Source organism: Mus musculus, chromosome 18, assembly GCF_000001635.26.
Source record: "Mus musculus strain C57BL/6J chromosome 18, GRCm38.p6 C57BL/6J".
NCBI classification, from domain to species: domain Eukaryota; kingdom Metazoa; phylum Chordata; class Mammalia; order Rodentia; family Muridae; genus Mus; species Mus musculus.
This window is the reverse complement of record NC_000084.6, coordinates 32,439,789-32,451,702: the sequence shown is the minus strand read 5'-3', so window position 1 is coordinate 32,451,702 and position 11,914 is coordinate 32,439,789.

Sequence of the window (11,914 nt, the reverse complement as noted above, 5' to 3'; positions counted from 1 at the left end):
TATATCATTATGACTCTGAATTTCCTCAGTGTCTGTTGTAATATCTCCTTTTCTCATCTGTAATTTTATTAATTTGAATCATTTCTTTTTGGTTAATTTGGCTAAAGGCTTAATCTTTTCAAAGTATTAATTCTTTGTTTCATTGATATTTTTGTATTGGGCTTTTTTTTTCATTTCTATTTAATTTCAGCTCTGCATCCAATTATCTCTTCCCACTGGCTTTTGGATGTTTTAGAGCCTTAGTTTGCACCATTAAGTTAATTTGAGATATCACTATTTTAGACACATAATGCTATGAAATTTCTCTTATGACTGCTTTTATTGTTTCACTGAGGTTTTCGTATGTTGTGTCTTAATTTTTATTCAATTCTAGGAAGTTTTAATTTCCTTCTTATTTTCTTCCTTGCTCCAATTGTGGTCTAATGGTGTGGTTTTAGTTTCCATGAATATGTGTACTTTTTTCTTTTGTTGTTGCTATCCATCTTTAATGCATGGTGATCAGATAGAATGAAGGATATGATTTCAATTTTAATTGTTGAGACTTATTTTGTATCCTAATAAGTGTACTATTTTGAAGAATTTTCCATGGGCTGATAAGAATGTCTTTCTATAGTGTTTGGTGGGATATTCTGTAGATATCTGTTATGTCCCTTTGATTTATAATGTCATTTAACTCCAGAGTTGATCTAGTTAGCTTCTTTTCCACCTGATCTGTATGTTGGTAGAAATGGGGTATTGAAATCACCTGCTGTCTTAATCAATGTTCTATCGCTGTGAAGAGACACCGAACACAGCAACTCTTATAAAGTAAAGCATTTAATTGGGACTTACAGTTTCAGAGGTTTAGTCCACTGTCATGAGGATGAGAAGCATAGTAGATACAGTGTTGGAGACATAGCTGCAAGCTCTGCATCCAGATTCACAAGCAACAGGAAGAGAGAAACTTTGGGCTTAGAATGGGCTTAGTGAAACCTCAAAGCCCACCCACCCCCAATGGCACACTTCCTCCAGCAAGGCCATGCCTCCTAATCTTTTCAGCTGGTACCACTGCCTGGTAACCAAGTATTCAAATCCATAGGCCTTTGAAGGCCAGTCTCATTTAAACCACCACATTCCACTCCCTGAGCCACATAGGCTTATATACATATCATAATGCAAAATGTATTTTGTACAACTTCAAAAGTCCCCATCGTCTGTCACAATCTCAACACTGTTTAAAAGTCCAAAGTTGAAAGTCTCTTCTGACACCTAAGACAATCTTTTCACTGTAACCCTAAGTAAAACTAAAATAAAAAAGCCAGTCACACACTTACAACACACAATGGCATAGAATATACTTTACTATTCCAAAAGGGAAGAAAGGGAGCATAATGAGGAGACACTGAACCAAAGCAAGACTGAAACCCAGCAGGACATTTCAAATTTCAACTCTAAATTCTGAATCTCCATGCCTGACATCAAACATTGTTCAGATCCCCAGTGCCTGTTACCTTCGTTGACTGCAGCACACTTCTCTCTCTCGGGCTAGTTCCACATCCTGTTAGAAGCTTTCCTTGTCAGGTATCTCATGACTCTGGCATCCCCAACATTTTGGAGTTCCCAAAGTAATTCAGGCTTGACCTTTGCAGCTTCACAAAATGGCCTCTCTGGACCTCCATGCATATAACACTACACACACACACACACACACACACACACACACACACACCTGGCCTCTGCAAATTTCTTTAGCCATGGAGGGAGAGTTCTCAACCCTTTCCTTGACTCTAAAGCCAGAACCACTTAGCTGAGGATTCCGAGTTCTGCTGTTTGCTGGGTGTGGAACGTGCCCCTCCCCCTTCAATTATATATTCATCAAATTTCTATTGTTGATGGTTTCCTTTGCTTAAAACTTTAATTCCTTTATAAGTTAGAAGTTTAGCTGGGTGGGGTCTTGGCCTGAGTTTACCACTCCCTTTATTCCATTTAGCCTAAGATATTTCCTTAAAAACCTTTAATCTCTTTGAACACTGTACTTAACTCTGTTACATTTTCTGATGCTCCTTTTCTTCTCACACTGTACATTCTGTATTTTCCTTGCTCAGCTTGTTCCTTTTATAGAGCTACATAGGAGTGCCCACTGATAACAACATGGCAGAGTCAATCCTAGACTGTCTTGAAATCTCTTCTGCCAATGACATTAATCAGAAACTCTTCAATTTAGCTTGAATCAGATATTTTGGATAATGGCAAAAGGAGACACATTCTTCATCAAATATCACAATAGTCTTTTGGCCACTTATTAATCTTATCCTTTTCTGAAATCTTTCAAACCAGGTATCATAATCTACATTGCTCTTAGCACCACTGTTTCCATAATCTATGAGAATGCCCTGTTAAGCCCCACTTGAAGCATTCAACTGCTTTCCTAATCCAAAGTCCCAAAGTCCATATTCTGCCAACAAGCAGTATGGTCGGACCTGTCACAGCGATACCTCACTCCTGGTACCACCTTCTGTTTTAGTGTTCTATTGGTGTAAAGAAACACCATGACCACAGCAATCTATATAGAAGAAAAGCATTCAAAACACCACACCTGCTATCATTATGTTAGTGTGGTTTTACGTCTAATAGTGTGTCTTTGTGAAGTTGCCTGCTCCTATTTTTGGTACATATATACCTTTAGGATTGGACTATCCTTTTGGTATATTTTTCCATTTTGGTTTGATCTACTTTGTCGGATATTAGACTAACTATACCTGATTGTTCTGTTTGCTTGGAAGATCTTTTCCTATCCATTTACCTTACATGGTAACTCTCAGCTATGAGGTATCTTTCTTTGAGGCAACACAAAGATGGATCCTGTTTTCTGATATGATTTGTTAGACAAAGTTCCCTTTATTATAAGATTGGCACAATTAATATTGAGAATTATGATTGAACAAGGTGGGCTAATTCCTGTCATGTTGTTCCTTTTTGTGGTTATTTTATTCAATGTCTTCTGATTCAGTGTTTGGCCACTACTTATTTGTTCCTTGTGTCTTCTTGAGTGTGTTTTGCCATTTTTTTCATACCTAAGTTTTTTTCCAGTATCTTTTGTAGTGAGGAACACAGGCAATGGAAGAAACTCAGATTTACAAGCTGACTCCATCTTGAGCCTGCTTGTTCCCAGTTTGAACTATGGTTAATAGAAATACCACAAAAAATTCCAGGAAGAAACTGCCCTGGGCCTGAGCCAAACAGGAAATAGAGGGAAAGTGCCTAAAATTCCAGAGGTTATAGACAAATTGCTCAAGCCAGCTGAAGTCATCACTGAACAATCTCTGTACACCAAGATACCCCTTGCCGAATAAGGTGAGTTCCAGGCTGGAGACCCCAGTTTCCTTCTCAACCCTTGCCAAATAGGGCAACTGCTAGGTTAGAGACCCCTATTCCCTACTCAAACTGGTATAAAAACCCTGCCTAATTGAGGCTTTGGGATCTCACCATGAGTCTGCTGCATCAGAGTCTGAGGTTCTTAGCTTAAGCTTGAATAAAGTCTCTTTGCTTTTTCATCCAGATTTGTTTGGGGGACCCTGGAATCTGGACTCAACAGTAGAGCTGGTTTAGTATTTATAAATTCCTTTAATCTGTTTCTGTCATAATGTTTCCTTTCGCTTTCAAATATGACTAACAGTTTTGCTGGGTTATAGTAGTCTGGGCTGACATCTGACCTTCTATAACTTGTAGACTATCAGTCCAGTTTCTGGCTTTCATGGTCTCCACTGAAAAATCTGTTATTCTTATAGATCTTCCTTTATATCTTACTTGATCTTTCTTGCTGTTTTCAGTACCCTTTTTTGTTCTCTACAGTTACTCTTTTGACTTTTATAAAACATGGAGAATTTCGTTACTAATCCTATTTGATGGTCTTACTCCACTTTGATTTCTTTTTTTTTTTTCTTTTTTTTTTATGGTTTATTTAGAGCTTTATTGTAGAAAAGCAGGGAGAAAGGAGAGAAGGTAGAAAGAGAGAGAGAGGCCAGCCATGGTCGTGTGGAGAGAAGGGGGAAGAAAGAGAGAAGGAAGAAAGGCTAGAGAGTAAGAGAGGTAAAAGCTTTCCACTTTGATTTCTTACAAGCAATTCTTTCCTTAGATTAGAGAAGCTTTCTTCTATGATTTCATTGAAAATATTTCTCTGCCTTTGACCTGTATGCTGTTATCACTGCCAGCTTTGTTTCATTTTGGTTTTTTCTTCTCTTTACCCAATTCTATTTTTATATCTTGAACTGTTTCTGTTATTTCATTCATTTATATTTTCACAGTCTTCATTCTAGCATCTATTAATATTCCTATTGAGTTATTTGATTATGTTTATTATTACACTTTTGAAATCATCTTGTAAGTTATCTTAGTGTGTTTGCTTGGGGACAACTAATGGGAATACAAAATTTTAGTGGAAACTTATAATTTTAATTATTCACAATTTGTGTATTTAGAATTGGACAAAGACAAAGAGATAGGTTGTTAATACTATTTTTTGGTATGGAAATCCTGCCTCTCTTTTGTTAGGTATTTGGAATAGGTATTTGGAACTGTTTCCTGATACCTTAATTTGTCAGGTGGTTGACCAACTATATGGGACTTAGGATTGATTTTTTTGGGCTCTTCAGTGTTGATGCTCAAATAGTCCTGGCTCAGTTTTCTAGTTTTCAGGTTTCTAGTATAGGAGCAAACCTTCTGTAGTTACAAAAGTGATTACTCAGAGTCAATCTTCAGCAAACTGGGGAAGATACTGAGAACTTAAGTAAAGAGTGTTGGTGGAGTTGATGTTATGAGTCTAATCATCTACTAAAAGATGAGGGTCAGGGAAGAAGCAGAAGGCAAGTGTGGGGCAAGTAAGATTGGGAGTAAGTGGAGTTACTGGTTTGGATTTAGTGCCCTTCGATGGAAAATTTTAATCCTCAAGTGTGTGTGTGTGTGTGTGTGTGTGTGTGTGTGTGTGTGTGTACATGAATACTCACATGCACATGGTTGAGTGTGAGAATCTAGTGTCTGCCTGTAGAAGGAACCAAGTGTGTACAACTGGAATAGGTGCAGTTGTCATGAGTGAATGGAGTCTATATTCCCCACCTAGGCATGCGGGAAGGGCACTCCACTATGTGTATTAGTGGCATGGACTGAGCTCTTTATCTGATAGATGGACATGGAAAGGGACACAGAAGAGTAGATGGGATATATGAGTGGGTAAATTACTGGTGTGAGTCTAATGAGCCTCCCTGGAGCTTCAAATCTATACTACCTTGATTTTTGAGTCAGGGTCTCTCACCAAACAGGAACTCACCAAATAGGCTAGACTGGCTGGCCACAGAATCTTGAAATTCATTTAACTCCACCTCTCTACCACTGTGATTGTGAGTTTGCACCACCACACCTGCTTTTTTTTTTTTTTTTTCACATGGGATCTGGGAATCTAACTCAACTCCCCAAGCTTTCAAAGCAAACATTTTACAGCTGAGCCATCCACCACATCACTCAGGTTAGCAACACCAGGTATTAACCACAGCAGAGAAATAGCTTAGACTTCTGAGTGTTCTGCCTGTTTCTCCATTACCCAGACTTACTACATGTGAGGAGCAGGTGTGGCAGCAGTCCCAAGATGGCGCCAGGGACTGCAGCCAAGTCTTACGACTTGCACCTGACTTCCTCATACACCTGAAAATAAGCCGCATCCATCGTGAGAAGTGCGCGGGTGCACCATGATGTAGGATCAGACCATATGACGAGTGATGATTCTGGCCAATGGACTGCTGTTACGTGGACTGGGCTGATGGGACGTGGTTGAGGGGTTATATAAGGGATTGCGATTGGGGGCGGGATAGAATAAGGATTACGAGAGAGATTTCTGGAGAAAGATTCCTGCATGCATGTTGAAAGGTTCCTGAATAAACTGAGAAGAACGTAGTGTCGTCGTTCCTTTCTGCTGGTCAGAATCGGAGGCGACAACTACATTTATGTTTCTGTGTGTATAGATGTAGGCATGTTTGTATGGGGGCTAGTATACACATGTGTGCAGCAGGCACATATGCACATGCATGTGCATGAAGTTAACCTCTGGATATCTTTTTATTCATCTTGTTTTTTTGAGATAGAGTCTCCCACTTTGCCTGGAACTTGTCCTTTCAGGTAGGCTTGCTGGCCAACAAACCCTAGAGATCAGCAGGTCTCCCATGGGACCATAAGCACATGTCACCATGCCCAGTTTTATTTTCACATGGGCTCTGGGGGTGGAATGTGGGTCCCTGTGGTTGTTCATCAGGCAGTTTACTGATTGAGGCATCTCCAAAGCCTCTGCACATGTCTTCTGGTCATGCATATCACCCTAAATATGGCACCATTATTCACTACATTCTTCCCATCATTGAAGGCCTCAGCAGAGCATCCTTTCCTGTCATCCACTGTTGATCTCATGCATGAGGAGTGACTACAGGGCTCTTGGAACATGCACAAGCCACAGAGAGTCATTTCTGGGGAAGAAACTGGCATGAAGTTGATAACTCATCCCACAGTGGAACCAATGGCAGTATTAAAAACTTCTCCTTCTACTGAGTCTGAGCCAAGTCGTCACTGGCCCAAAATGACTCAGTCAAGAAAAAGAATGAAGAACTCGTATGCTGTGTGGCAACTGCTATTTCTGAGCCAGCATGGAAAACAGTAATTAGGAAACCCGATCCGCGGAAATGAATGTTTGTTATTCCTGTAATGGAAAAGGACAAGACACATCTGATTCATCTGATTCCAACAATCATTAATAGTCACTGAAGTCTTTTTAAAAATATTTAGTGTGTGTGTTTGTTTGTTTGTGTGTGTGTGTGTGTGTGTGTGTGTGTGTGTGTGTGTGTGTGTGTGTGTGTGTTTAAGGGGCAGTGTATACTTGAGTGTATGTGCCACAAAGGCCAGAAGAGAGTGGTGACATTCCCTGGAGCCAGAGCTACTAGCTTGTGAGCTGCCAGACATGGGCTGGGCGTTAGAATCAAACTTGCATCCTCTGTAAGAGCAGCAATCTGAGCCCTCATCCAGTCCCACAGCGTCTTCATCCAGTCCCACAGCGTCTTCATCCAGTCCCACAGCGTCTTCATGAAACAGTCCCATAGGATGTTTATGTCGATGCTGCTTTTTTAAGGGGAACTTCAGCGTATAGAAATCATTCTTTGCTGTTGTTCTTTTGAGGCATGCCTTGCTCCCTGCTCTGTGCTAGCATTGGAAGCACCCAACTTCTGAGACCGCTCCGTAAACCACATGAAGAACCTTTTCTACATGAAGAAACTTTTGTTCTACTGAGGGGCCCTGGGAGTTCTCTGAAAAGACGTTTTATGAGGCTGGCTGTTCCTTGTGAAGCTTTTACTGTTTTTGGATTAGCTCAAGATGGGAAACTTACTTTGTAAGGCAGAAGGTGCCAGAACCTCTGGACTCTACACACACACTTTCCATTGTTCACAAGCTGGATATTTCTTTTCTTTATATTCCTTACTCGTGACAGAGGAAATAGAGCTGAGTCCACAAAGGCACAGAGGGCTAAGGGCCCTGGCGGCATGTTTTCAGACCAGCTCTACATGTGACTTCCATGTAAGCACGAAGTCCTCACACATCAGAGCTCTGAGATGTAATATATACTGAGGATGAAGCCAAATCTTGCTAAACAAAGAAGGGAGGGAGAGAGGCAGGAGAGAGGAGAGTGAGGAGTAGGAGAGAGGATAGGAAGGAGAAGAGAGGAGAGAGGGGTGGGAAAAGAAAAGAGGAGAGAAGAGAAGAGAAAAGGAGGAAGAAGGGAGGGAGAGAGAGAAGAGGAGGAGAAGGGCGAGGGGAGAAGAGGAGAGGGAAAAGGGGAGAGAAGGAAAAAAGAGGGGGGCATGGAAAATGGACAAAATCTATGCACAAACTTCTTAGATCTGAGATGGCTTTGAGTCAATCTTAGCTCAGTGTGAGTGTACATCTCCTTTGAAAAGAGCTATAGAGTTAGTTTGTGTTTTCTGAGTCTGGGTCACTTCGATAAATGGGTTTTCAGACCCATCCAGTTTCCTGAAAAGTCCATAGCTTCATTCCCAGATCTCACATTTAAAAAGCAGTTGTACTTACTGAGGATGCAGAGATGGGGTCCTGGGACCTGAATGGTAGCTTACCAGCTGAATAGTCAACATCAAGGTTGAGTGAGAGACTGTCAAAAAATAAAATGGAGAGCAGCTGAAAAAGACACCTGCCATCATTCTCTGGCCTCTACAGGCATATGCACCATCATATACATAGGAAGAAACTGAGGAGAAAGGAGAGGTGGGGGGGCAATATTTAGATCCTTGAAAGTTTTCTGTGAAGGAAGAATAACCCATTGGTCTAACACAGCAAGGCTCCCAAGCCATGTAGAGCTTTCCCTGGGCCTGCAGTCCACTCACAAAAGCACTGTTCCTTTTAAACTTCTCTGGTACAGAAAAAAAAAATAATAAAAGCAAAAGAAAACGAACAAACAAAAAATGACAACTCCTGGCTTTCCAGAGAACAGCTAGGAAAGGGGGGCTCGATTCCAGGGAATATTCACTAAATCCTAAGAGAAGTTAGTGTGGACATAACTTCTCTTATGTAGAGAAGCAAAAGTGCATTCCAGTGGCAGTCTCCTAAGTCAGGGCCTGGTCTTTTGTTAATGGCACTGACCACCCCTCCCCCAGGTAGCCAGCACTTCCCACGGGGAAGTCACAAGTAAAACAGCATAAACTGGGCTCTCTGTAGAGGAATTTTAATCCAGCAACATAACTGCCCTGGCAGGGGATCATATACAAAGATCTTCTATGTCTATGTGAGCCAGCTGGAATACAGACATACCTTTAATCCTAGAAGACAGAGGCCACCTTGTCATAAAGCAAGTTTCAGGTGAAGAAAAGCTATGGTCCAGTACAAGCCTTTAATCCCAGCACTCAGGAGACAGAGGCATGGAGATCTCTGAGTTCTAGCCAGTCAGCTCTAGTCAATCGGTTGAGTTCAGTGCAGTGGAGTTCAGTTTGGACAACTGGGAGTCAGTGAGTGCAGTGCAGTGCAGTGGAGTCTGTTCATGAGTTCGTGCAGGTCACTGTAAGTCAGTCAAGGCTGTCGAAGCCAGAGAGCAAGAAGCAGTCAAAGGATTGGACCAGATCGCCAGTTAGAGGCCAAGCAGAGCAATTCAGTAAGAAACTGAAAGAAGCCAGATCGAATCAGTCAGCTTGGAGAGGAGTTTGAGCCAGAATAGCTGAGTTGAACCAGCCAGCCACAGTTAGAAAGAAGGGGTAAACTTATTCAGGGCTCTTTACTGAGTCCGCTGCGCTGCACTTTTTTCTAGGTCTAGCTGTGGTCACAACACCTCTTTCTTGTAATGCGACATCTCTCTCCCTATCCCCAGTAAAGAGGCAGTAGGGGGAAGAAAAGATTAAGGCTGTTGTCAGGCAGCAGCTGTCTGAAACCCAAACACAAGTCAGCGGATGAAAAGAAACTCTTCAAACCCTGATCTCCGGGCAGCTTCCAGCTCCCTTCGTGTCTGCTGCCAGCAGCAACAACAGTGAGGAGGTGAGAGGACAGCTGGCGGCATCCTGGTGCTGTAGGACTTGGGTCTGCAGATCGTTTGGTCAACAGGTGTTAGCCTATGAACAGTGTGTAAGCTTAGGAAGGCCAATGCTTTAGCCCTTGGCTACAGCTGCCTTTGCAACTTCCAGGCAAGCCTGGGTTTCAGGATTCCTAGGAAACCAGAGTTCCTTAGACCTTGTTTGAGGCTCACAGGCAAGCTTCAGCATCGAGATTCCTCAGCCCTTAGCACTGGGCTGTGTGACAGCCCAGAACCCAGGATGTATGAGACCTTTGGTCCTGAGGACTTCACCATTCTCTAGCCTCAAGTTTCTCTTCCCATTCTCCCCAGAAGCATCCTGAAGCACAACTCTCTGCCTCTTTTTGCCCCCAAGCCCCACCTCTGCTACCTACCTCCCTGTCCTGGCCAGATAGCTGCCTCTACTCAGCTGTCAGCAGGCAGCGACCTTAGCGCTCACCACTGGACCTGCCAATGGCTCAGCTGCTGCTGACCAGGACTGGGCTGGGCTCCTTCCTGTTCTTTTCCTTCCCATTCCCCACTCAGCTCACTACTAAAAGTGGTCAAGGAGAAACTACCTAAGAGAGATAGAACTGTTGTAACCTCGGGGAAGTCACCACTGAGGGTTTCTCCCAGGGGACTCATTCACGGAGCCTCAGCAGCCTGATTTTGTAGCCTGAGAAGTGGTGTTTGGATTCATCTTTTCTCTTAGCACCAGCCAAGGCCTCAGAAGCTTCTGTTTGATCCAGTTGTAGTAATTCCTCATCTGGACCACAAGAGGGCGCATGTGAGAGTTCATCAACCCTTCCTGAGCCAGTGCTTGCAGGACTCAACTGCCAGTGCTGACAGAAGGGTAGTCTGACAATCCTTTTACTCAGTTCAGCAAATGTACTGAGAGAGTTCAGTGGCGACTATTAGGGAATCGAATTACCGTATCCTTTAATATCTTTGCTTGTTGACAGGAAAGTGAGTATCAGCCATGCTTAAAATACAACTCAATAAATCGAGCGTAACCCTGATCTCTTTCATACATGTGTATGTGTGCATGCATGTTTCTGTGCACGCAGGTGCACGTTCAGGTGTATGTGTGTGCATGTGGAGGCCAGCGGTTGCCCTCAGTGTTGTTTCTCAGGAGCTAGCCAACTTGTTTTTCTGAGACAGGGGCTTTCATTTTTACATGCAGTTTGCCAATTGGATTAAACCAGCTGGCGAGCAAGCCCCAGGAATTCATCTGTCTTTACCTCCCTGTGCTGGGAGTGCGGGAGTGGACCATACCTGACTTCTTTGTGTGTTCTCTGAACGCAGATCCTCATTATTGCACAGGAAGCACGGAATGGCGTCACCTAACAGTGAAGACTGTCAGAGTGCCCAAAAGCTGTCCAAAGTCCAGAGGCAGGGTCCCCCTGACCTGTGTCTGTTTATTTATCTCCAGGGCCCTTACCTGTCTCTTCCTTCTTTCCTTCCTTCCTTCCTTCCTTCCTTCCTTCCTTCCTTTCTTTAGCATATGTATATTCATGTGTTCATGTTCACTTGTGTGACAGCACACATGTAAGGTGAACATGCATGCTTATATACATGCATGTGGAAACCCAAGGTTGAACTGAGAATTTTTCATGATTCTTCACCACCTTACTGACTGAGTCAGTGTGCTGGACAGTTTTTGGTCAACTTGACACAGCTAAAGTCATCTGAGAAGAAGGAACCTCAATTAAGAAAACACCTCTGTAAGATCAGGCTGTGGGTAAGCCTGTGTGGCACTTTATTAGTTAATGGTTAATAGGGGAGGGTTCAGCCCACTGTGGGTGGGGCCATCCCTAGCCTGGTGGTCGTGGGTTCTATAAGAAAGCAGACTAAACAAACCATTAAGAACAAGGTAGTAAACAGCACTCCTCCATGGCCTCTGCACTAGCTCCTGCCTCCAAGTTGATGTCCTGTTCGAGTTCCTGCCGTGACTTCCTTCAGTGATGAACAGCAATATGAAAGTGTAAGCCAAATAAATTCTATTCCTTCCCAACTTGCTTTTGGTCATGGTGTTTCATTGCAGCAATAGTAGGTGTTTCATTGCAACAAAGACAGGCAGGGTCTTAACAAACCCAGAGCACAACAATCCAGGCCAGACTGCCTAGCCAGCTGCCTCAAGGGATTCCTCTTGTCCCGCTTTCAATTATAGGCAGGGTGCCATGGTCACCTGGCATTACATGGGTCCTGGAGATCTCAACTCTGGGTCTCCAGTTTATGCAGCCATCTCCCAAGCAGACATTTGTAAAGGGATTTTACTCCAGCAATATGGTTACTCTGGCTGGAATACAAACACATGCTTAATACACACTTGTAATCCCAAACGATGAAGGTGAAGTT